The sequence below is a fragment of the Peromyscus californicus genome, unplaced genomic scaffold (assembly GCF_007827085.1).
Source record: "Peromyscus californicus insignis strain IS unplaced genomic scaffold, ASM782708v3 Scaffold_11__1_contigs__length_118956290, whole genome shotgun sequence".
Classification (NCBI taxonomy): domain Eukaryota; kingdom Metazoa; phylum Chordata; class Mammalia; order Rodentia; family Cricetidae; genus Peromyscus; species Peromyscus californicus.
In genome coordinates, this window is record NW_026294402.1 from 6,195,341 (window position 1) to 6,220,911 (window position 25,571).

The window sequence follows — 25,571 nt, forward strand, 5'->3', positions numbered from 1 at the left end:
GCATACCTTGCAGGCAGGACATCATTGTAGATCAAAGAGTTTATAGCTAGATTGGTATTCACATTTCTCTTTTGGTAGCATGCTATCTTCCAGTACCAAGAATACTAGCCTATAGTGGTGAAGGCTCTAGGTAGGCACAAGTTTGACTTCTCCATGTTCAATGAATTATGTAGGTGTTGTCTTCAGCAATAAGGCCGTGCTGTCAGGTTGTAAACAGCAACCTATAGCCTTGGAAACAGCTCCGGTTGTTTTGGGGTTTCCTTGGGATCCTTTTGGCCAACAACTCAAGTAGATGTAACACATTCCTGGAACTTGAAACCATTTGGTGACAAGAAATGTCCAGTTGGGGCTCTGTCTCCCACGTTATTTGGTGACTTCACACACACACATGCTCATACACACACACACACACACACACACACACACACACACACACACACACACACACACACGGAAGCTTCTATTGTGTTAGGTTTCCATATTACCCCTCCATTGGCCCTTAGTTTTAGCTGTCTTTCCTTGTATTCTCTCTCATCTCCTTTTTCCCTCCCTGCTTGATCCTCCCATACTAGTCTCATCCATCCATCCACCCATCCATAAATATCTTTTCTATTTCCCTTTTCTAGGAAGATCTATCAGTTACCCATAGTCTCTTACTTTACACCTAAACTCTGTATTTCTTGCCATATTGTAGCTTGCTTATTAATGATTTAACAGCTAATATCCATATAGAAGCAAATATATACCATGTTAGTCTTTCTTGGTCTGGAATAGTCCATTCAGGTTGATACTTTTCTAGTTCCACCCATTTGTCTGTAAATTTCATAATTTCTTTTTTTTAAACAGCTGAATATATTCCATTGTGTAAATGTGCCACATTTTCTTAATCTATTATCTATTGAGGGACATCCAGATTGTTCCCAATATCTGGCTATTATGAATAGAGTAGCAATGAACATGATTGACCAAGTGTCTCTATGGTAGGATGAAGCATCCATTGGGTATATGCTAAAGAGTGGTATACCTCAGTCTTGAGGTAGATTGGTTCTCATCTTCATGAGGAACTCATTTCTATAGTGGCCATATAACTTTGCAGTCCCACCAGCAAGGAATGAATTTTCCCTTGTTTCACATCCTCTCCAGCATAACTGTGATTTGATTTATTGATTTTAGCCATTCTGACAGGTGTAAGATGAAATCTAAAAGTAGTTTTGATTTGCATTTCCCTGATGACTGAGGATGTTGAACATTTCTTTACATGTTTTTTAGCCATTTGAGTTTCCTCTTTTGAGAATTTTCTGGTTAGATATGTACTCCATTTTAAAATTGGGTTATTTATCTTCTTGATAGACAGTTTTTTTGAGTTCTTTATATATTTTGGATATTAGTTCTCTATTGAATATGGAGTTGGGATTTCCCATTTTGTCCTTTGCCTTATAGAAGCTTCTCAGTTTCATGTGGTCCTATTTATTGATTAGTGTCTGTGCCATTGGTATTCTGTTCAGGAAGTCTTCTCCTGCACCAATGAGTTCAAGGCTATTCCCCACTTTCTCTTCTATCAGGTTTAGTGTATCTGGTTTTATGTTGTGGTTTTTGATCCTCTTGGACTTGAGTTTTATTCAGGGTGATAAATATGGATCTATTTGCTTTCTTCTACATGCAGACATCCAGTTTGACTAGCACCATTTGTTGAATATGCTTCTTTTTTAAAGTGTTTATTTCTGCCTTCTTTGCTAAAAATCAGGTGTCCATAGGGGTGCAGATTTACGTCTGAGTCTTCAGTTCAATTCCATTGATCAATGTGCCAATGCCATACTGTTCTTATTACTATAGCGTTGCAGTACCATTTGAGTTAGGGATGGTGCTACCTCTGGAAATTCTTTTATAATTCAGGATTATTTTTAACTATCCCTTTGTGTGTGTGTTTCCATATGAAGGGAAAAACTGTCCTTTCAAAATGGAATTTTGATGGGGATTTCGTTGAATCTGCAGTTTGCTCTCCGTAGGATGGCCATTTTTACTACATTAATATTACTGATCCATGAGCATGTGGGATCTCTCCATCTTTTAATATCTTCTTAAATGTCAAAATGGTCATTTGAGGCCAGCCTGAGCAACATAACCGCTTGTCTCAAAAACAAACAAACAAACAAACATCTAAACAAAAAATAGTAGTGAACCAATCAAACAAACAAAACCATAAACACAAAAACAAAATGCAGCAACAAAGCAAATAATCAAATGGCAGATCAACACTGAAGTATGGAACTAATAAACTCCACAAGAAAGGTTTCTTTTTTTCAAGTTTTACAGGACATTAATAGTTGTTATTGTGTTCTTAAACTATTATTCATGGAAAAAGAATGAATTGCAATTGAATATAATTTTGTTAAAGGAATTTATTTTGTAGGCCAGACAGTGGAAAAGATGGAATTCACTTAATTGAGGTTTATAATGTGAGGAAAACACTTACTATTTTGTTATGTTATGTAGTTTTTAACCTTAGATAATTTCTACCTTACATTTTAACTAATTGAGTGAAACAAAAATGTATGTTAGAAAAAACTAAATGAAGATATTGGAGCCAATGTTTACCCTCATTGTGCTCATCATGCACAATGCCATGGTTCAATTCCCATCAAACACCTTTCTCCCAAACAGCAAAAACAAAAACAAAAAGGTCAAATGAAACTAGTGAGAAAATAAATAAATAAATAAAACAAAAAACCCAAACAACTAATCAAAGCAGATGAAACCCTAAGTAGGGGAATACTTACCTAAATATTACTTATGAAATAAGTGCTCTTTTCATATTAAATTCTATATTTGGAAATAGTCGAAAGGTCATTTTTTTCTGATCTCAGTATTTACTTCACAATAAAGCTTAGTTCTTTTACAGTTAATATGCATGAGATGTTTGCAAAGTTGTTGATACTTTTTTTTTAAACCCAAATCACTCATTTTTTAAACTTTTATTTCTCTCTCATACATTACATAGAACCACAGTCCCCCCCCCCCCCCATGCCTTCTGGTCTCTCCTCCCCCTTCCTCTCCCCAGATGAACTCCTTTTCTCTGTACCCTCAAAAGGCAGGCCTCCCAAGTATATCAACCAAACATGTCTTAACAAGACCCCATCCAGTAGGAGGAAAAGGGTTCCAAGTATAGGCAAAAGATTCCGAGACAGTCCCTGCTCTCATTGTTGGGAATCCCATAAAAACACCAAGCTACACAACCATAGTGAATATACAGAGGACCTAGCTCAGACCCATGTAGGGTCCATGTTTGTTGCTTCAGTCTCTGTGAGCCCCATGAGCCCTGCTTAGTTGACTCTGTGGGATATGTTCTCCTGCTGGCCTCATCCCCTCTGGCTTCTACAAGCCTTCCTCCCCCTTTTCTGTAGGGTTCCACTGGCTCCACTTAGTGTTTGGATATGGTCCTCTGCATCTGTTACTATTGGTTTCTGGATGACAGACACCCTCTGATGACAACTGGACTGTGCAACAATCTATGAGTAAAACAGATTATCATTAGGAATTATTTCATTGACTTTTTCCTGCTGTATTTTTGATTCTATCCTGGGTCTCTGGCCTGTCCTGCCTGTTTTCTGGCCATCCAGGCAGTGAGCAACTTGGGATCCCTCTCATGGCATGGGTCTCAAGTTGGACCAGTCAGTGGCTGGCCACTCCCACAAGTTCTCTGCCACCATTGCCCCAGCAGGTCCTGCAGGCAGGACAGATCTAGCTCAAAGGTTTTATGACTGGATTGATGTCCCAGTACCTCTGCTAGGAGGCTTGCCTGGTTACAGAAGATGGCCAGTTCAGGCTCCATATCCTCCATTACGAGGAGATTTTGCTAGGATCACTCTCAAAGATTCCAAGGAGTTTCCACTGCACTAGGTTTCTACATTGCTAACCAAATACCCCCAGTTCTAGTGGTCTCTCCCAGTACTTTTTCCCAACCCATGCCTGATCCCTCCTGTTCCCATCCCCAGCTGTCCCCAATCACCTAAAAATTCTATTCTATTTTTCCCTGCCCAGGCAGATCCATGCATCTTCTTTTGAGCCCTCCTTGTTACCTAGCCCCTTTGGCTCTGGGAATTATAGAATGATTGATCTTTATTTAATAGCTAATGTCCATTTATAAATGGGTACATATGATGTTTGCCTTTCAGGGTCTGGGTTACTGCTGTGGAATGTCTTTCTGTTGCTGTGACTATGTGTTGCTATGATTGGTTAATAAAGAAGCTTCTCTGACCTATGGCAAGTCAGGTTATAGCCATCCAGGCAGGAAATCCAAGGAGAGAGACAGGAAAGGGAAAGGCAGAGTCTGGGGTGACACCAGTCTGCTACCCAAGGAACAACATGCCAGCAAACTGGTAAGCCACAGAACACATGGCAAAACATAGATAATCATAATGAATTAATTTAAAATATAAGAGCTAGCTAGCAAGAAGCCTGCCATAGACCATATAGTTTGTAAATATTAAGCCTCTGAGTGATTATTTTATAAGTTGCTGTGGGACTGCAGGCCTGGATGGGACCAGAGAAACTTTCTGACTACATTTGGTACCCAGAAGTGATAGCAAGTGAGGCCTACCTGCCGATTCTTTGTAATTCAGATGCTGCACTGCAGAAAGAACTCAGAGTTTCAGCTATCCTGAAAATTCTACAATTGGAAAAAGTCTTTTCTTCCTCCATTACCACTGGGAAGAGGCTTCTCTCTTTTGTTCATCCTTCCTCTACAGGGCCACAATCTTTAGGCCTAGTTTCAAAAATTTCTCCCTTTTTACCGGGAAAATCTTTTTTTCTTGATTAAAATTTTTTCTCCCTTTTCTAACAGGAAGTTTCCTTTCCTTCCCTCTTCTCTTTTGGGAAGATTTCCTTTTTTATTTAAAATCTTTAGCTGTCTTGCCCTCTCTTAACTTCGGTGGTGCCCTATTTGCACCCATGACAATTCACTCTTACCTTTTCTTTTTTTCTTTAAAATGCTGGCCAGCCTTCCAAGAGTGTCCGTCAGCTTTCTCCCTTCTTACTCAGATCTTGGTAGTGTCTTGGTAGAATCTCGGTAGGGACCTCCATTTGTAATGGCAACGCCTGCGTTACCAATACATGTTTACCATGTCCACCATGTCCAAGCGAGGGGCTGCGGATTAAAAAATAAGGGACAAGAGACAGCGAGGCATTCGGCCAACATTCGGCATTCAGCTGTAGCAAATGACTCGATGTCTCTTGTCCCTTATTTTTTAATCCGCAGCCCCTCGCTTGGACATGGTGAACGTGTATTGGTAACGCAGGCATTGCTGTTACAAGCAAGAATTTCCACCAAAAACCTGAGAAAGCTTTAAAAAAAAAGATTCTAAAGTGGAGATAAAAACAGCTTCCTAAATGTGTCTCTCAGGCAAGCCATGAGCTACACTATGGCAGGTTTGTGGTGTGTGGGCTTGAGCTAAAGCATGGTGGATTCCTGCCGAGTACACAGAGGTTTCTCTAAGCTGTGCAGCACACTGTGTGGTGGATTTAGCTTTTGCTAGTACAACCCCCACCCAAAAAAGTTTCTGGGCTACACACTGCTTTTTGGAGACATAGACACATTGCTTCCTGGAGTTGGCAGTAGGCATACCCCCACCATGTTGGGAAGCTGAGGTGGGTGGAGTCAGCAACCAAGGCTGCCATGTTCATCCTAGCCATGCAGTTTAGCAGTTTAAAATCTCTCCTGGCCAGAAAAGGATTATAGATTCACAATAAGTCAGATTCAGATGGAATAAAACCCTAAATGGTTTACATTATATGTAAAAATGTACATAGGTTTGGAAGAGGGAGGAAAAGGAGGATAGACAGTTATAAAAAAAAACAGATAATTTTTAAAAATGAAGTCTTTAAAGAGACAATAATATAATAGAAAAGATAATCCACATAAGGATGGAAATTACACAAAGAATCTGGATACTGCACATTATTATATTGTTTTGGGGATTTTTAACTGGAGAAAGATTTGACTATAAAGGCTACTGATATATATATATTAAAGGTATCTTTACTTCAAAATTTATGTCTAAGGATACATTGCTTTGGAAAAGAGGTTCTGCTTTTGTTTCCACAGAAAATAAGAACCTGTGGATTGCTTCTAGGCTAACATGGCTTGATTAGCCAAGACCCCCTGAAAGGTCTTCAGCGACGCCATGGCCCAGATGAACCACCATCCAAAATCAGCTTCAAAGCAACTGGCTGAGATGATCCATCCTCACAGACAACAGCCAATATTTAACTAAAATTCTCAGTTTTCTCAGGATCCCCGTAAGATTGCCAATGCCCCCAACCAACAGGAAGTAGTATGAAAAGCTATGCCCAAACTCCCAAAATATTGTTTATAAATGTTTATTTTTATTTAAAGGTGGTTGATTATAAATTATAAATGCAATCTCTTTCTAAAGAAGAAAAGGGGATGTTATAGATATGACAGGATGAAAGGGTAGATTATTGAATCTACTTTTAAAGAGCAACCACTTGTTTGAAATGTTTTATATTACCATGGATTTTAGTTTACTGACACAAATTTAAAGTTAATTTTGTGATAATATATGTATATTTCTACTCTTGTTTAAGGTATTTTATTTATGCAACTCATTTAAAATTACAATATATAATTAAGGAATACAGATTAATAGTCATCTAGGATAATCAAACTTATAGTCATGTTAGTTAAGTTTTTTAGGTATATAAAGGTATATAAAGGTATATAAAGGTATATTTCAATTAGGTAGGTGATCTTCAAACACTTCAAAGACTTACAGAATATGGCATTTAAAATGTTTTAAAAACTTAGACTTTCTGGACAGTGAGACATGTCTGCTCCTGACAGCACCAATTTACTTCAAAGATGATGGGCATTGAAGAAACTCCATATGGAGTTTGCTTTCCTTATGGCAAAAGTTAGCCATTTGGGCAAGAAACTGTTTTTGCCTGGACTGCTTGACAAAATGTTGTAAAGGCTGGACATGCAGGACCCATGGAAAAATGACCACTAAATTTTGCCAAAACAAAGCAAGATGGTCCTTCAGATTCCTGCTTCACAGACGAGACTGCCATATATTCTACAGGGCACAAGGAGAAGTGACTAAAAAACTCTAGACCTATAGGCTAAAGATGGATGCCCCAATGCTGCAAAGGAACTTTGGATGACTGTCCAGGCAGGCAGCTGTCTCTGCCATTCTAGAATTTTGGAAGTTGCTTACAATGCACTTCCTGTTTACTCAGGTAATATTATATCTTTCTGGGGTCTTTGATGTAGTTGAAGACTAGATAGTTATAATTTTCCTTGGTTATGATAAAAGATAAATTAGATATAAACTTTAGACTCACAAATATAGGATAGATGACAAAATATTTTTTTTAATTTTGCCAAATACAAATAGAGTAGATATTGTAACCACAACTCTTGTTTGATAACTGTTCTATTCCATGTAATTTTACTATGTTAAAGTTAAAGTCTTCCTTTTTGGTTAGACAGTAAAGGGGAAGTGCTGTGGGATGTCTTTCTGTTTGCTGTGACTATGTGTTGCCATAATTGGTTAATAAAGAAGCTGCTCTGGCCTATGGTGAGTAAAGTTATAGCCAGGCAGGAAATCTAAGGAGAAAGACAGGAAAGGGAAAGGCAGAGTCTGGGGAGACACCAGCCTGCTTCCCAGGGAACTACATGCCAGCAGACCAGTAAGCCATGGAACACGTGGCAAAACATAGATTAATAGTAAGGGATTAATTTAAGATATAAGAGTTAGCTAGCAAGAGGCCTGCCATAGACAATACAGTTTGTAAATAATAGCTGGGTAGTTGTGCCACTCAAGAGGCAGAGCCAGGTGGATCTCTGTGAGTTCAAGGCCAGCCTGGTCTAGAGAGTGAGATCCAGGAAAGGAACCAAAACTACACAGAGAAACCCTGTCTTGAAAAACCAAACAAGAATTAATAATATTAAGCTTCTGAGTGATTATTTTATAAGTGGCTGTGGAACTGCGGGGCCAGGTAGGACCGGAGAAACCTTCTGACTATAGGTTACCTTTTCAGGATGATCTTGTAGTTCCACTCATTTGCCTGCAAATTTCATGATGTCATTGTTTTTAACAGCTGAGTAATATTCCATTATGTAAATGTATCATATTTTCTTTATCCATTCTGTTGTTGAGGGACATCTAGGTTGTTTCCAAGTGAGAAACACTGTTATGAATAAAGCTGCAATGAACATTGTTGAGCAAGTGTCCTTGTGGTAGCATGGAATGTCCTTTGGATATATGGCCAAGAATTGTACAGCTGCATCTTGAGGTAGAACAATTCTGAATTTTCTGAGGAACTGCCATATTGATTTCCATAGTGGCTGTACAAGTTTGCACTCTCACCAGCAGTGGAGGAGGGTTCTTCTTGCTCCACATTCTCAGCAGCAAGAGCTGTCACTTGATTTTATCCATTTTGATTTATCTATTCTGACAGGTATAAGATGGAATCTCAAAATAGTTTTGATTTGCATTTCCCTGATGGCTAAGGATGTTGAGCATTTTAAATGTTTCTCAGCCATTTATGATTCCTTTGTTGAGAATATTCTGTTTAGATCTTTGCCTGATTTTTTAATTAAATTACTTTGTTTGTTGATGTCTAATTTAGTGAGTTCTTTACATATTTTGGATATTAGCCCTCTGTAAGATATGGTATTGGTGAAAATCTTTTCCCATTCTGTAGGCTGCTGCTTTGTCTTATTGACAGTGTCTTTTGCCTTACGGAATCTTTCAGTTTCATGAGGTCTCATTTAATGAGCGTTATGCTATTGGTGTTCTGTTCAGGAAGTGGTCTCCTGTGCCAATGAGTTCAAGGCTACTCCTCACTTTCTTTTCTATCAAGTTCAGTTTATCTGGTTTTATGTTGAGGTCTTTGATCTACTTAGACTTGAGTTTTGTGCAGGGTGATAAATATGGATCTATTTGCATTCTTCTACATGCAGACATTCAGTTAGACTAGCAACATTTGTTGAAGATGGTTTCTTTTTTTCCATTGTGTATTTCTGGCTTCTTTACCAAAAATCAGATGTCCATAGGTGTGTGGTTTATGTCTGGGTGTTCAATTCAGTTCCATTGATCAAACTGTCTGTTTTTATGCTAATACATGCAGTTTTTATTAATATAGCTGTGTAGTACAGCTTGGAATCAGGGATGGTGATACCTCCAGATGTTCTGTTATTGTACAGGATTGTTTTAGCTATCCTAGGTTTTTGTTTTTCCAAATGAAGTTGAATATTGTCTTTTCAAGGTCTGTAAAGAATTGTGTTGGAATTTTGATTGGGTATTATGTTGGATATGTAGAATTCTTTTGGTAGGATGGCTATTTTTACTATGTTAATCCTACCAGTCCATGAGCATGGGATAGCGTTCCATCTACTGATATCTTCTTCAGTTTCTTTATTCAAAGTATTGAAGTTCTTGTCATACATGTCTTTCACCTGACTTGTGAGAGTTACTCCAAAATATTTTATAGTATTTGTGACTATTGTGAATGGTGTTCTTTCCCTGATTTCTCTTTCAATCCATTTGTCATTTGTATATAGGAGGGCTGCTGATTTGTGTGTGTGTGTGTGTGTGTGTGTGTGTGTGTGTGTGTGTGTGTGTGTGTGTTAATCTTGTATCTAGCTACTTTGTTAAATATGTTTTTCAGCTGTAAGAGTTTTCTGGTAGAATTTTTGGGGTCGCTTAAGTATACTATCATATCATCTGCAAATAATGATACTTTGACTTCCGCTTTTCCAATTTGTAGTCCTTTGATCTCCTTCAGTTGTCTTATTGCTCCTGCTAGAAATTAAATTATTATATTGAATATACATGAAAAGAGTGGACAGACTTGTCTTGTTCCTGATTTTAGTGGAATTGCTTTGAGTTTATCTCCATTTATTTGATTTTGGCTATTGGCTTGCTTTATATTGCCTTTAATGTGTTTGAGTATGTTCCTTGTATCCTTATTCACTCCAAGACTATCACCATGAAAGGGTGAGGGATTTTGCCAAAGACATTTTCAACATTTAATGAGATGATCATGTGTTTTTTTTCCTTTCAGTTTGTTTATATGGTGAATTACATTTACTAATTTTGGTATGTTGAATCATATGGGAAAAGGCCTACTTGACCTAATTGGATGATATTCTTGGTTTGTTCTGGGATTTTGTTTGAGAGTATTTTATTGAGTATTTTTATATCTATGATCATGTGGGAAATTGGTCTGTAATTCTCTTCCTTTTTTGAATCTTTGTGTGGTTTGGGTATCAAGGTGAGTGTGGCCTCATAAAATGATTTGAATGGCAATGTTCCTTCTGTTTCTATTTTGTAGAATAATTTGAGGAGTACTGGTATTAGGTCTTCTTGAAAGTCTGGTAGAATTCTTCATTAAACATCTGGCCCTGGGATATTATTGGTTGGGAGACTTTTAATGACTGTATTTTCTTGGGGGTTATAGTTCTATTTATATTCTTTATCTGGTCTTGATTTAACTTTGGTGAGTGGTATGTACCTATTGAGAAAATTATCCAATTTTTTAGATTTTCCAGTTTTGTGCATACAAGTTTTTAAAGTAAGAACTAATGATTCTTTGAATTTCCTCCATGTCTGTTGTTATGTGTCCCTTTTAATTTCTGATTTGTTAATTTGGATATTTTCTCTCTGTCTTCTAGTTACTTTGCATAAATGTTTGGCTTTATTGCTGATTTTCTCACAGAACCAATTACAGACAGTTAATGTGGATCCTGAGAATTGAACCCAGGTCCTTTGGAAGAGTAGTCTGTGCTCTTAACCACTGACTCATCTCTCTAGGCCTGTCTAAGTCTTTTTATTGGGGAATTGTGTCCATTGATATTGAGAAATATCAATGAACAATGATCACTATTTCCTGTTATTTTATTGTTGTTTGTGATGGTAGTGTGCATGTGTGTGTGTGTGTGTGTGTGTGTGTGTGTGTGTGTGTGTGTGTGTGTTCTCCCTTCTTTTGGTTTTGCTGGTATGAGATTATTTATTTCCTGTGTTTTCATAGGTACATTTAACTTCCTTGGGTTGAAGTTTTCCTTCTACTATCTTCTGTAAGACTGGATTTGTGGATAGATATTGTTTAAATTTGACTTTATCATGGAATATCTTGCTTTTTCCATCTATGATGATTAAAAGTTTTGCAAGTTACAGTAGTATGGGCTGACATCTATGGACTCTTAGAATCTACAGAACATCTGTCCAGGCCCTTCTGGCTTTTAGAGTCTTCATTGAGAAGTCAGGTATAGTTCTAATAGGTCTGCCTTTATATGTTACTTGGCCTTTTTTCCTTGCAGCCTTTAATAACCTTTCATTGTTCTATATGTTTAGTGTTTTGGTTATTATGTAGCAAGGGACTTTCTTTTCTAGTCCTATCCATTTGTTGTTCTGTAAGCTTCTTGTATCTTTATGGGCATGCCCTTCTATAGATTAGGAGAAAATTTTTCTATGATTTTTGTTAAAAATGTTTTTTGTTCCTTTGAACTGGGATTTTTCTCTTTCCTCTATCCTATTATTCTTAGGTTTGGTTTCTTCATAGTATTCCAGATTTCTTGAATGTTTGTGTAAGGAATTTTTTAGATTTAATATTTTCTTTGACTTATGTATCTATTTCTTCTATTGTATCTTCAATACCTGAGATTCTCTGTTCCATCTCTTGTATTCTGGTGATGCTTGTATCTGTAGTTCCTGTTTGCTTGCCTAGATTTTCCATCTCCAGAATTCCATCAGTTTGTGTTTTCTTTATTTCTTCTATTTCCACTTTCTGGTCTTGAACTGTTTTATTCATTTCTTTCACTTGTTTTTTTTTCTTGGCTTTCTTAAGGGATTCATTCATTTCCTCCAATTGTTTGTTTATGGTTTCCTGGATTTCTTTAAGGGATTTATTCATTTTCTCTTTAAGGACCTCTATCATCTTCATAAAGCTGGTTTCAAGGTTGTTGCCTTGTGCCTCAGCTGTGTTGGCATACTCAGGTCTTGCTGTAGTCAGATAGCTGGGCTCTGGTGGTAATATACTGCCCCGGCTGTTGTTGATTTTGTTATTATGCTGGCCTCTAGGCTTCTAGGTTTTTGGTAATTACAGGTGTAGTTGCCGATTAGTGAGTTTGTCTTTGTTGGATGGGTGTTTTCCCCTAGGTTTCTCTTTCCTCTCTGATCTTCTTGCCTGAGTGTCCTGAGGTTTTGGAGGCTAGCAAGTCCTCTAGTCCAGTAGAGTGCCTTTCCTGGGTTTCTGGTGACCTGAGTGACCTCCAGGGTTCTGGATGCCAGCGTGGCCTCTGGGGTTCTGGGTGCAGGCATTGCCTCTGGAATTCTGGGATTCTGGGTATTGATGTGGCCTTTGGTAAAGCAGGGGGCTTCTGCAAGAGTTGTGGGTGGGAGCATGATGAGGAGGAAAAGGAGGCCTGTTGTGGGGAAGGGTGGGCAGGCTTTGAGGAAATTTTGGTGGTGGTGTGTGTTTTGGGGGTACTTATCTGGAATTCTGGGTACCAGCCTGGCCTCTGGTAGAGCTGGGGGTTTCAGCTGGAGTTGTGGGCCGGGATATCATGAATAAGATTTCTGATTTGAATGAACTGAGTGTTGTTTAAAAACTCAGAGATGGCCGGGCGGTGGTGGCGCACGCCTTTAATCCCAGCACTCGGGAGGCAGAGCCAGGCGGATCTCTGTGAGTTCGAGGCCAGCCTGGGCTACCAAGTGAGTTCCAGGAGAGGCGCAAAGCTACACGGAGAAACCCTGTCTCGAAAAAACCAAAAAAAAAAAAACAAAAACAAAAACTCAGAGATGGGTCATCAAGATGGTGCAGCAGGCACAAACTCTTGTCGTTCAAACCTCATCACTGGAGTTCCATTCCATGGTGGAGGGAGAGAACTGATTCCTGAAAGTTGTCCTCTGATGTCTAAACATACTCTGTGGTATACACAAACTTCATACCACACACACACACACACACACACACACACACACACACACACACACACACACACCCTCCTCCTGATAAATAAAAATCCAGTGATAAAGTCATTTGTATAGCAGCCCCATCTGGAAGCAAGACTGAGTGTTCTTTCCAGAAAAGGCATCTTGATTTCTCCTACATGGTGTCTGGTTTGAATCCTGTAAAGGCCACATTAATAAAGTGTTGCAAGCGATTTTCTGGGTCAAGCTCTGCGTTACAATAAATATGGATTCAACCAGGAAACTGAACCTTAAATTGCTTACTCTCTTTTTGTAGTTCCTTCTGCAATGGCCCAGATTGTTATACAAGCACATAAATCCTTTTAATTGGCCCACTCCCCAGGAGGCAAACAGCCCACCCCAGCAAGCCATCATGGGGATGAGTCCAGGCTGTGGAAGTGGGGTGCATCTTGCTGAACAATTTTTGCTTTTATTTTACCAACTGATTTTAAAAGGCAGCATTGTAACTTGGCATTAAATATTTAAGAATGATATTAAGGTAAGATTGATTCATTTAGCAGGCATAATGGAGTGGGAAAGCCACATGGAGCGACTAAAGGGCTTCGCAGTGGGAAATCTATGCTAGCAGGCATCAATCCGCACCTGGTAATGGCCATGAATAGGCTCGCCCTCTTGCTATTTAAATAAATTGATGTGCAATTCATCTGCTGCTTAGAGCCTCTGGAAATGCGCTGTAGTAATGCTGTGCACTGGCAAGCATCCCAATGAAGTGCCTGGGCCATTCATCAGAGTGCCGAATGTCGTTCAAGTTGTTACCAAGCTCCCACCATTTACCAAAATGGCAATTTGTTCTCAAAGGGGCTCCAGTGGGTGGGTGGGGACAGCGGGACATAGTTAAAGGAGTGGACTAGGGCAACTGCTGTGCAAGCCCTGACTTCGTCACTGACACGGATGCCACTGAATTGTCCCCCAGATTGTTCCATTATCTCTGCAATGAGAAGGATCACATGCCCTGTTGACTTCCTTGTGAGGTACAAGCCAGGATGAAAGTGCAAGCACGTTTCCCCTTAGCAGTGCTATTCCAATTATGATCTATCTCTAAGAGCGTGATTCTTGCAAGGATGCCTAAGTGTCTGCCATTTATTTCTCTTAGTGTTCAACACTGCTCTGTCTTCTCTCTGTTTTTGTCTTGATCAGCCCACATTAGAGTGGGGAGGAGAATAAAAGTGTCCACCTTTTAAAAGGCTTATACCTTGTGAGTTACATAGGTTTCTATTTCTTGGTGCTAAAATGTTCAGACAAATCTTGTGGTTTTATTAGCCACTTCCTGGTGACGTATAAATCAATAAGAGAGCACTTTAAAGCACTTGAAATAGGTATGATTGTGAGGAGCAGCTGGCTAATTTGAGACTTTTAATAGACTGCTGTTGGTTTCTATCACTTTAAAGCACCCTTGCTCTTTCTTTAGCCCTTTTCTGTTAGAGGTGTTTGGCAGATTAGTTGTAGGCTATGGATATATGATTTATGCTTTTTAATTTTTGAGGAATGTGTCTTAACAAATTAAGTGCATGCTTTGCATTGAAATGGAGCTCAGTAAGACAAAGTACTTCCTTAAAAAAGGTTTTGTTTTATTTTTGTGTGTCTGCATGTGGGAATGTGCCTGTGTGAGAGTTGGTGCCCACAGAGCCTAGAAAGAGCCTCTGGTCACCTGTGACTGGAAGTCCTGGCAGTTTTCAGCTCTCTGACATGCATGCTGGGAGCTTACTTGGGTACTCTGTAGGAGCTTCATGCTCTTAGCTGCTGAGCCATCTCTCCAGTTCTGAAGTGCTTACATTTTACATCCCTTACGTTGACTTCCAGAGAAAACTCTGAGACAAGCAGTAAGGAAGTTTATAAGTACTGTATTTGTGGTCTACAGGTCTCTGCTGATTCAATGAAAGTTCACGGTAACCCACTTCCAGCGCCTTGAGAGAGGCTGTGTTCTCTGTTGACTTAGCTTGTCTACTATTCTGACGCTTTCATTGTTTGCTTTTCTAATTAGCTTTCCCGCCTTATTAAATATAATAATTAATAAGATGGCTGACTACGGTTTCTGAACATTACTTAATCATTAGCATCTAATATACTTCAGTATCCACTCTGATTAAACATGATGGCTGACTTAATCGAATGATGTTATTACATAAGAGCAAACAGAACAGCAGTGCTTTCGTTACCCAGTAGGCCTGTGCCATGCCAGCTTTTATGTAGCAAGGTGTTACTTTCTAATCCCTTGCAGGCAGTTAGCATTCTATGGACTATAACTCATCTGTCTCTGAGCCTTCCTCTACTGCTTTTCAACTTTCTTGGCTGACTCTCCTCAGAATAATGGTTTCGGCAAGAATCAAATTGGTATCAAGGTCTTTGGGCAAAGAAATTAGCGGGTAAAAAGAAGTGTTGATTACATGGGCCATTCTCTTGCCAGATTTGCTTGGAACAGAATTACCGACATATTCATATATTAGAACATAAAATAATATTTATCCATATATATTCAGCTGTGCTTTCTTTACAAGATATTAAGTCAGAAATGAGAGTAATGTGTTGCTGTGCATTGCATGTTGGTGGCCCTTTGCCTCAAAGTCATATGTTGAAGCTACAACTCCCAGTGGGACGGTATTAGAGGTATTCAGGAATTAATTAGTTCTCCATCTCTGTGATACAGCAAGAATATAGTTGCTGAAAACCAGAAAAAATGCTGCTAATGACATGGATTCTACCAGTCCCGTGATTTTAGATTCCCAGCTTCCAGATCACTTCAAGCCTAGCTTCTTAAACTGTGACAGATGACCGAAAGTAGGGTCGCAAAAAATTTGCACATGGAAAAGGTATCTGAAGTGCAAAGACCAACAATTAATTGAAAATCAAATTGTGCAGTGAGGCCGAGGTGCTTCTGGCAAGGCCTGCCCCTGTGCAAGGCCTGACTTCAGGGCAGCCTTGGTTCTGAGCATCCAAGACGAGCATTTTCCTCTGCCCATGCTGTCAACATGTACGCCTGAAACAGCGGGGCTCAGATGCTGACTTTTGTATGTTATGACCTGTGGTATTTTCACTGTGCATATAAAGGTTTCAGCTCTTACAGAAAGACAGTGGTATAACTCCAAAAAACAAAGACTTTATTTTTTAAACTGTCACTCTTCAGAATGTATCGTATTAGTCTATTTTGAATTGTGTCATTTAGAAAACTTGATTTTACAAATTGGTGTTTGAATTGGTGACTTGAATTTCATGAAACATCATTAACATTCATTAAATCATCATTAAGTGAATTTTGGGATTAGTACAGACTTCCCAACAATTTTTGATATTTCCCTAAACACCCTTACACTATGAATTTATGTGAAGTGGAGGTCTCAGCGTTGGTGATTATAGAATCAAAATGTTCATCAACTCTGAAAGATACTGAATATGCTCTACACCCTGTGTATACAATATTCAGGTGAATCAATGTTCAGGTTAATTCTTGTAAAAATAAACGTGCACATCTGTCTTATAAGTAAAATTTGTTTTATCTTTAATGTATATGAAAGAACAGAGTTTTTAACAAATCTCCTGATGGTTTATTATCAGTCAGGGTTTGATCTATTTACTGCTTTACTTGCCTGTACATCCAGGGCTGAGTAAACGTGTTTTAGACGGAAACTGATCACTGTTGAAAGGCACTTAAGAACCCCTGTTGTAAACCACTCCATTCGTGACATTTCTGTAGCAACCCAAAGTGAAACACACATTTTTGTGGTTGTATAATAATCAAATTGAAGGAAAAGAAACCCCCCAATCTAAGGAAGATGAACTCCAACCAGGTGGATACTGAGCGTGCAGACACCAACCCTGCAGCACAGCCACAGGGAACTCGTCTTGTCACAGGCTTCGGGACCACTGCCTGGCTTGGGCAGAAACGCTGCAAAATTTGCATGCCTCTTTTCTAGGTTTAAAAATAGATTTTCAAATCATCGTCTCTTCTAGAAAAGCTTCCCACACAGTCGCTGTGCATTTCCTAGGAAAAGGAGGGCAGAGATCCCGAGCTCATGAGTCAGGAATCTGAACTGCGGCTACTGCGAGAGCAGACAGCGATGGTGAGCAGGTAATTCAGAGTGGGAGGAAGGGGCCTCCAGTGCTCATCACTGTGAACTCAGCGCTCACCTGATACTGCTTGTGACAGCCACAGAAGTGGATGTAATATTAGAAAACATGGTTTCCCAGGCTGGGTCTGTGTCTTCGCTGATGAAGTGATTATCTAGCACGTGTGAAAGTTGGAGTTCAATCCAAGCCATTGCATAAACTGGGGGGTGATGCATATGGGTAATCTCAGGACTAGGGAAGTGGAGGCAGGAGGATCAGAAGTTCAAGGTCATCCTAGGTTACAGAGTGAGTTTGAGGCTACTTTGGGAAACATAACACCCTGTCTCCATATATATCAGTTCTTCCCTCAAGAGAAAGTTGGAATGAGGCTAAATTTTTGTCAAAATTGTATTCTTATTTACTAAACATCAAGCTTATCTCTGCTAAGTAGTGGGTGTTAGTGAAACTATCTCATTTTTGGTGTAGTATTATAAAAGATTTATAACTGGAGCAATCTGTTAGTTACAATACCCATTATTAGTGTTTAGAAAGTCATCTAGTTCCCAGTTTTTTGATGAAGTCATTAAATCTATGAAGTAAATAACTTTGGGTAAAAGAGCTATATTGAGGTAGCACCTAAAACTACCTTTAGAGGAAGCTGATCTGTATTCTGTTCATCTAAGCTTATTGATGGCAGATGTCTGCAGTTTAGGTAATTTCCTAATGTGATGAATATTCACAAGAAAATACTATAATAATTACAAATGAGTTCTAATATCTCCATTACTTATGTCCTATAAATAGACTGAGAACTGGCTAACTGGATGATTCTTTACTAATAATGTGTGGAGATTCTGAAGTAACTGAGGTCAGTGATAACGTCTCAAGCATCTCAAGAATTAAAGACTTTCCTACAAGCCTTAGTTTATTTACTCATGACCTATAAAGGGAGCTTTTTGTCCTGACCACCTGTTCTCAAATAAATACACAGAGGCTTATATTTTAATTGCAGAATGCCTGGCCAATGGCTCAGGCTTATTAATAACTAGCTTACATTTAAATTAACCCATTTCCATTAATCTATGTATTGCCATGTGGCCGTGGCTTTACTGGTCCCCTGGCATCCTGCTTCTTGGTTGGCTGGCTCACATCTCCCTTGACTCTGCCCCTTTTCCTCTGAGTCCTCAGTTTGATTGTTCTGCTTACCTTATCCTGCCTTGCCATAGGCCAAAACAGCTTTATTATCCACCAATGAGAGCAATACATATCCACAGTGTACAGAAGGATCATCCCACAGCAACGACTTGAAGCTAATAGCTGATACTTGGTACTGTGTGAATTGAATAAAGTGAATAAAGAGTGTTAGTGTCTGTTCCACTAAATGCTCATCAAGTGCCTTTTGTTATGATCTCTAGACATTATTGTTGGCTCCATTAAGGTCCACTTGAGTGCCAGCCTACCTAGATTTTTTTTTCCTCCAAACTGTTTTTTTCTGTGTGAAACAGAGCTTCCTTTCATGGTTCTTAGCTAAAAAGTCTTTTCTGAGCTGAGGCTATCCTCTCACAGTTCTTTAGTTGTGGGTTTCCTAGATCCAGGAAGTGTTCCAGCAAAACCACCATGTCTCAAGGAAGGACGCTAGCGACTCCGTGCCCAGAGCAGATGGGCAGCAGTGGAGAGCAACTGCTGATTGAGGACAGCTGATGAAAATGCTAGACTTGGCTTACACAGTTCTGGGGGATGGGGAAGGCAGGTAGACAAAAACAATTGTCAAATGATTCAGATTAAGTGATCTTCAGTTCGTGAAACAAGTTGCGTTAAGTTTTGGTGTGTTAGGGAGGATGTTATTAATCTATAGGTTGGGCTTACTCAAAGCTGTCCCTGAAGACCTAGTCTAAAGCCACTGGAATTAAATGATATCATGGCTCCGAAGACGTTATCCTAAGGTGCTTTGAACCAAAGGATAGAGAGAAGCTTCAGAGCACAGATGTCTGACTCTCTTCCATCTTCTTCCTTTTCCAAGATGGGTCACGCAATGCAGAATTTCTCTTCTCCCTGGTGAGTCATAGAGATGAAAAAACTTGTATCTTCCAGAGCAGACCATATGACTTAGAAAGGTCACTCTCTGCTTGTTTTTTTCCCCTGAAAGTAGATTATAAAATCCCCATTCCCTGGTGCTCTGGGCCTCTACTGGAGGGGCAGGAATGCTATGTGGAGAGGCCAAGTGGAAGCTAAGCAAGGAGTTCATGCTGGTTTCTCCTGAGTCTGTGGCCACCGGCTCAGATGTTTTATCCAATCATGTTTCTCTGTGACTGCCTGCTTCTGTGAGATTGAGCACAATAATGTTTCCTCATGAATCCTGAAGATTTCCTTTCAGATTTCCACGTCACAGAGAACATGGTTAAGTAAGGTTGCTCTGCTTCCCTCCAGCTGGCTCGCCTTTCATTGTGTCAGCATTGGCCACCACTTTTTTGCCCCTATACTGACTTTCACAGAGCACTGAGACCTATTGCTTTTCTTCGAGTGTTTGTTGCATTCTCATTTCCAAGTTGGGCTAAGCACACTTGGCAGCCAAGTCTGTGAAATAAAGCTGGATATGTAGGTAAATACTTTCTAAATGTAAGATTTGAGCTGTACTGCATTCCACATGTCTTCTGGTAGAAATGTCCTCGATTTCCTCTCCTGTTCATGGTCAACTTTCTATCTGCCTTTCTTCTTCACTTACTTCTGGAAGGCCAACACGGGGCATGAATTGGACAGTGTTAGTTCCTGGTGTCTGAGAGGCTAGTAACAAAAGCTGCACCACATGGAAGGGGTTGTCAGAGCTAGCTACAGGACATGCAGAAGGATGAGCTGTCCTAACAAATGAAGCTGATGGGAAAAGAGAGAGTGACTGGAAGATATCAGGGTAAAGGAGCCCTGTGGGAACCTGAGCAGAGTACAGCTCTTCATACCACAGTTTTCAGGTTCTGAAAACTATGGGTGTAGACGGAGTAATCTAGGGGCTTTTGGAGGCATAATTTCAGCAGACACAAGCCAGATGATTTAAGACCCACACTTGAGGAATCTTCACATTTGGCTTTGGATGGAGAGAGACAGATTGCTCCTTCTCAGCAGCACATGGTATCCTAGACTAGAGACAGAGCCATCCGGATTTAGTCAGCAAGGCCCACGGAGAGAGAAATCTAATGCTTACAGAGCGAGGGCCTGCACTCCTGCCGCCCACATGCCTCTTTCTGGACCATTTCTCAGGAGGACAGCAGTCTTTCCTGAAGTGAAGAGAGGAGTCATACTTGTAGACTGTGTTGAGTCAGATGCCTGGGGTGCTGTCAGTGTGTCTGAGCTATCAGCACAGACCCTCAGGTAATTTTAGTCTGAGACCTGTTGAAATTTTAATTAGTTAAAATTTCAATGTATGGCTTTAAAATTCCCTTTTTTATAGAGTACATTTGTTCTTTGACAATTTCATGCAAATATGTAGTGGATTGCATCCCATTTAATATCATGTTTATCCTCTCTCATCTCTTTCTCCTCCCCGACACCTCCCTCATTAAAGAAATGAGGCAATGGTGTTACTCACACATTAAGAAATTGAAATCTATAGGCTATGTTCTTTTGTGTGTGGGGGGGGAGCCTCTGGGGCATCCCTGACCAACAGCTAGTAGTGAGGTATCCCATACATCGCATTGGGATTTTTATTTAATAACTAGGCACTGGGAGGATAATTATCCACCTATACAAGATACTTCCATTTAAACTTTGTAAAACACACACACACACTCATGTACCCATGCACACATGCACACACACTGCCACCACCAAAAAGACATATATATTTGTAATAGACTTAAAAATTGTACATATCTATAGGGCTTTCTCACACATTCTTCCTTTTAGCAACCATAATTAAACTCAGAGCATCAAAAACGACAACAACAACAAAGATGAAAACTGAAAACCCACAACCCCAAAAAGAACATAAAAAGAAGAGTTTCAGAGGGACAGGGAGGGGGGTGAGACAGTAGTGGGGGGTGAAATGACTAAATCCAGTTTATACATGTATGAAACTGTGGGAGAATAAAACAAATTGAACTCATAGATCTCACATCCAGGGAGGGTCTTAGACGCTGTATAACCAAGTCTTTAACAATAGCCTGAAGGCTCCGAGAGATGAGAGCATCATGTAAAGTGCACAGCTGTAGTGCTAGGCCCCTCTTCCTTCTTCCAATGTCTTCTTCCCCAGGATAGCCTGTAGTCCCTGGAACCAGAAGCCAAAGTGAACCGTTCCTTCAGTGGGTTTGTTTGTCAGGTATTTTGACTCAGCAATGTGAAAAATAACTCCTTAATGTAACAGGAAGAGAGTGGTTTGATGTCTGAACCAGCCGGTGCCCTGGCTTGTGTCCAATTGTCTTTGGTTAACAACCTAGCCTTTTCAAGTTGTAGTTTCCTCTTTCACAGAAAGTAAAAAAATGACAGCACATATCTGCATATCTCACTCACTAAGTGACTGACATAAAGTGCACCATGCCACTCCAGACAGACAATGCTTAGTAAACATTAGCTAATTAGTTCTACATGTGCATCTAAAATTTTTACTTATGCTTTCTGGGGTCAGAATCCATTTTACTGTAAACTGCTACCATCATTAGTCCCCTGGGTTCTAAGTAATTTTGGAAACTTGATGAGCAAACGGAGGTGTTTAAAAGGCAAACAACGTTTGCACATCCCTTCAGTTTTCCTCAGGAGAACAGTCCTCCCATTATTGTGCATGAGGGTAGCAGGTCTAAGGGGTTTTGGAGGGGAGAAATAGTCAAGCCAGCCTTTCAGCCTTCACCCATGGCTCTTCCTCAGCATGGAAAGTCATTCTTTTTTCTACAGCCTCAGTTTCCCTCAACCTTCTTAGTCTTAGCTCCAGTGCAACAGAGGCCCATGGTAACTCCCAAGCCTGCCCATGTATCTGTGAATGTGTGCATCATTCGTGTGAATGCAGGTGCATGTGAGGGCAGGGGACAGCCTGGGGTGCTGCCCTCAGGTGTCATCCACCTTCTATTGTTTTGAGACAGGATCTCATCCTGGCCTGGCACTGGTTAAGTGGACTAGACAGGCTGGCCAGAAAACCCAAGAGATCTACTTGTCTCCATCTTGCTGGCACTGGGATTATAGACATGTTGTGTGACCACGCCTGGCTTTTAAAGGGTGACTTCTGGGATTGAACTCAGATCCTCAAGCTTGCAAGGCAGTGTACTGACTGAGATATGTTCCCAGCCTCACATATTTGCCTTTTGAAAAGCACATATCTCTCTGGTGTTAGGAACTTCAGCATGGATGCCATTTTTCCATGTAGATTTTAATATTTTTCCAGCTCCTTGATTAGCTCTCGGCTGCACTGGAACCCTGTGATGTCATCACGGGACTGGAAGCATTGATGTGCACCCAGCACACCCCTGCGGCTTACTCTGGCAACAGAGCCCTGGATTTGCCCACTTTCAGTTCTGCTTCCCGAACATTTGGGTTTGCATAGGGCATGCCCTTGCTCCTCACCTGTCATCATTCATCTAAATCAAGTCTTGAAACACAGCCTATCTCACATGGTCATTATCAGGCTTAAAGGGTTAGTCAAAACCCATAAATGTTTAGAAACTATTATTGTCACAGGAGACACAGTCCCTTTTGCATATTTTCTGGTTTTTTTTTTTTTTTGGCCATTCAGTTCTTTATTAGACCATCAGGTGTTTTAGACAGACACAGTATCACAGCTTCACAGAGTTAAACAAATGCAACATAAACAAAAGTAACACACCTTAAAATAATATTCTACAACAGAGAAAGAACAACAACAACAACAAATCCTGCATTGTTACAGGGTTTTACACAATGTTGAATGCTTTCTATATTCTTGGAGGAGGTCTGGCTAGGTGGCATGAATTCTCCCATGAAGTCTGGTTACTGCGTTGTAATTTGGCTTTTTTTTTAATGCTGAATGCCTTTTATTGAAGGAGGGAGGAGGTCTTAAATACAGGCTTACAGCACAATAGAAGAACCCTGGAGGGCAGAAGTTCACTACCTATGTTTTACAATCTTGTATCTAAGCTGTTAACACCCAATATGCATGATACACAGACAAGGAGCTTCCCTTAAGCATTCAGGAGGGTGGAACCTGGCAGGGAATTAGCATAGAGAGGATATCAAGGTCGAGGTCAGCAAGCAAGGCAACAGTTACCCAAAACGGGGGCCAGGAACCTACTGGTCCCCACTTTTACTAAAAAATGAGCTTCTGACTTAGGTTGCATGGGACATCAGCATGTCACCTTACCCGTCATGGAGAAGCCTGCCCAGGCCACACAGGCGTTCTGTCTTAGTTTGGTGAGCGCCCCCCAGGCATTACCCATCTCTGAATACTCATTATCATACAGGCTCAATCATGTGTGAGCTGCAGAGTTAACTGCTGCCAAAGATCTCAAAGTGGCACTGGGCTTGCAATCTGTGTGCTTGACACAGAAAAGACCAACAGAAGTCCTAACCCACCCATAGCCAGTAGGCTAAAGGTAACTGAGCCATTCCCTTCCTTAACGAGCATTATTGCAAATTGGAGTCCTTTTAAGATGGTATCCCAAAAGCAAATGGAACTTGAGTTTATAAATTTATAATTTTCAAAGCCAATCGAAATGTATATAACTATTGAATTAAATGTATCATGTCCAATAGAATGAAAGATTAATTAACTGTGGTAGCTACTTTTGCTGCCAGGGTCTCCACTGTGCTAGCTGTAGTAACCAATTGTGAAATGGCAATCCCAGAAACAGTAGCAGCGGTGGCCGCCACTGCTATAACATCAACAACGGCAGCAGTGATGTCAAATTCTCTTCTGGAGCGTGTGGGCATCCACTGGCATGGATACAACTCCAGGAATACGAACCGCCAAGGCCCATATTTCTTGATCCCAGCACGAATTAAGCTGGCAGCTCTGCAAAAGAACAACTAAGAACCATAAAGAAAAAATAGGCAGCTCGCAAAGAGCAGAACTAATGGTCTCATAATGGCTACATTCAGGCTCACAAATTTTAGGGTATCTTCAAAGGGGCTAAATGAATTTCAGGAGGCCAATAAATGTTGCACAGAGCCACTCCTGAAGAGTAGGTACTATACCAGCTTAAAGAGGATTGTGAAAATGAAAAGGCTTAGCTGGCATGTTACTGTTAACAAATGGAGGTCAGTGACCTTCAGGGTTATCCTTAATCTCCAAGGTGTCTGGATGACACGTTCTCAAGCATACTTGAAAAAGCAGTTATCATACATTACCTTCTGGAGAATTCAGTCGAATGGCTACAGTTCCTAGGCTTACGTTAATGTTTGCCAAAGCTGGCCATATTGGGCTCTCAATCCCCATTGGTATCAGAAGGGGAGAGTTTTTCATGAAAGTCCAATAGGTCCCTGCCATGTTGGGCTTCAGCAGCAGCCACAGGGAGCACACAGCACTCAGGAACCCAAAGAGGAACCTCATTGTCCTGAGGAAAGACATAAACAAAACCCCGGGCCCACACCAACACCAGATCGGGTCCCCATCAAGTGCACATTTTCTGTTTTATTGATTTAAAAAAATTTAAAATGGACTCTGAAGGAAAGTCAAGGATGCTTTTATTCGAGTTCAAGAGTAAAACAGCAGGGCAGGCAAGCCGAAGTTCAAGGCAGCTGTGGGGAGGAGAGAGAGAAAAGACAGGAAGCGAGGAAGTCAGACTCAGCAGGCTCAGCAGTGAGTCCCAGGGGTACATCTGTGGTGCACAGGCAGGGCGTTAAGTGCATACCCCATAAGGGAGATAGCTGTTCCTTCTGTCTTCTTATCACATCCTCAGTGAATCATGTTTCTACTGCCTGGCTTTAGGCTGGTCGTTTGGTTATACAAGAGATTTTTATTCCCTTATAATAGCAGGTCTTCAGCCTTATGTGGGCAAGAAAAGAACCTGTTATCTATATCAAAGAGTATTGTCACTCATGGGTAGAGTATCTAAGACTCTTGACCATCAAACTTGTTATTTATGTCACAGAATGTCACCATATAGATGTTTACATGTCTCAGCATGGAATTCTCAGCATGGGAAGCAGACATTGTCTACATGGGAAAGGCTATTGGCTATGGGTCATGTCATTTGTAACAGGGGAAGCTGATGTTTAGCCAGAAGTTTTCCTGTGTCCTGCAGCTGCCTGGTCCTAAGTAAACACACAGAGGTTTATATTAATTACAAACTATTTGGCCTGTGGCTCAGGCTTATCATTAACTAGCTCTTACAACTTACTTCAACCCATTTCTATTAATCTGTGTTTTTCCACATGGCTTCCCAGGGTTACCTATGTTCCATTACATCTTGCTCACCCAGCAGCACTCAGTGTCTCCTCCGACTCCACCTTCTTCTTCTCTCTCTGCTTGGATTCCCCACCTAGCTCTATTCTGCCTTGCCATCAGCCATAGCATCTTCTTTATTAACCAATGGTAGCAACACATATTCACAGCATATAGAAAGACCA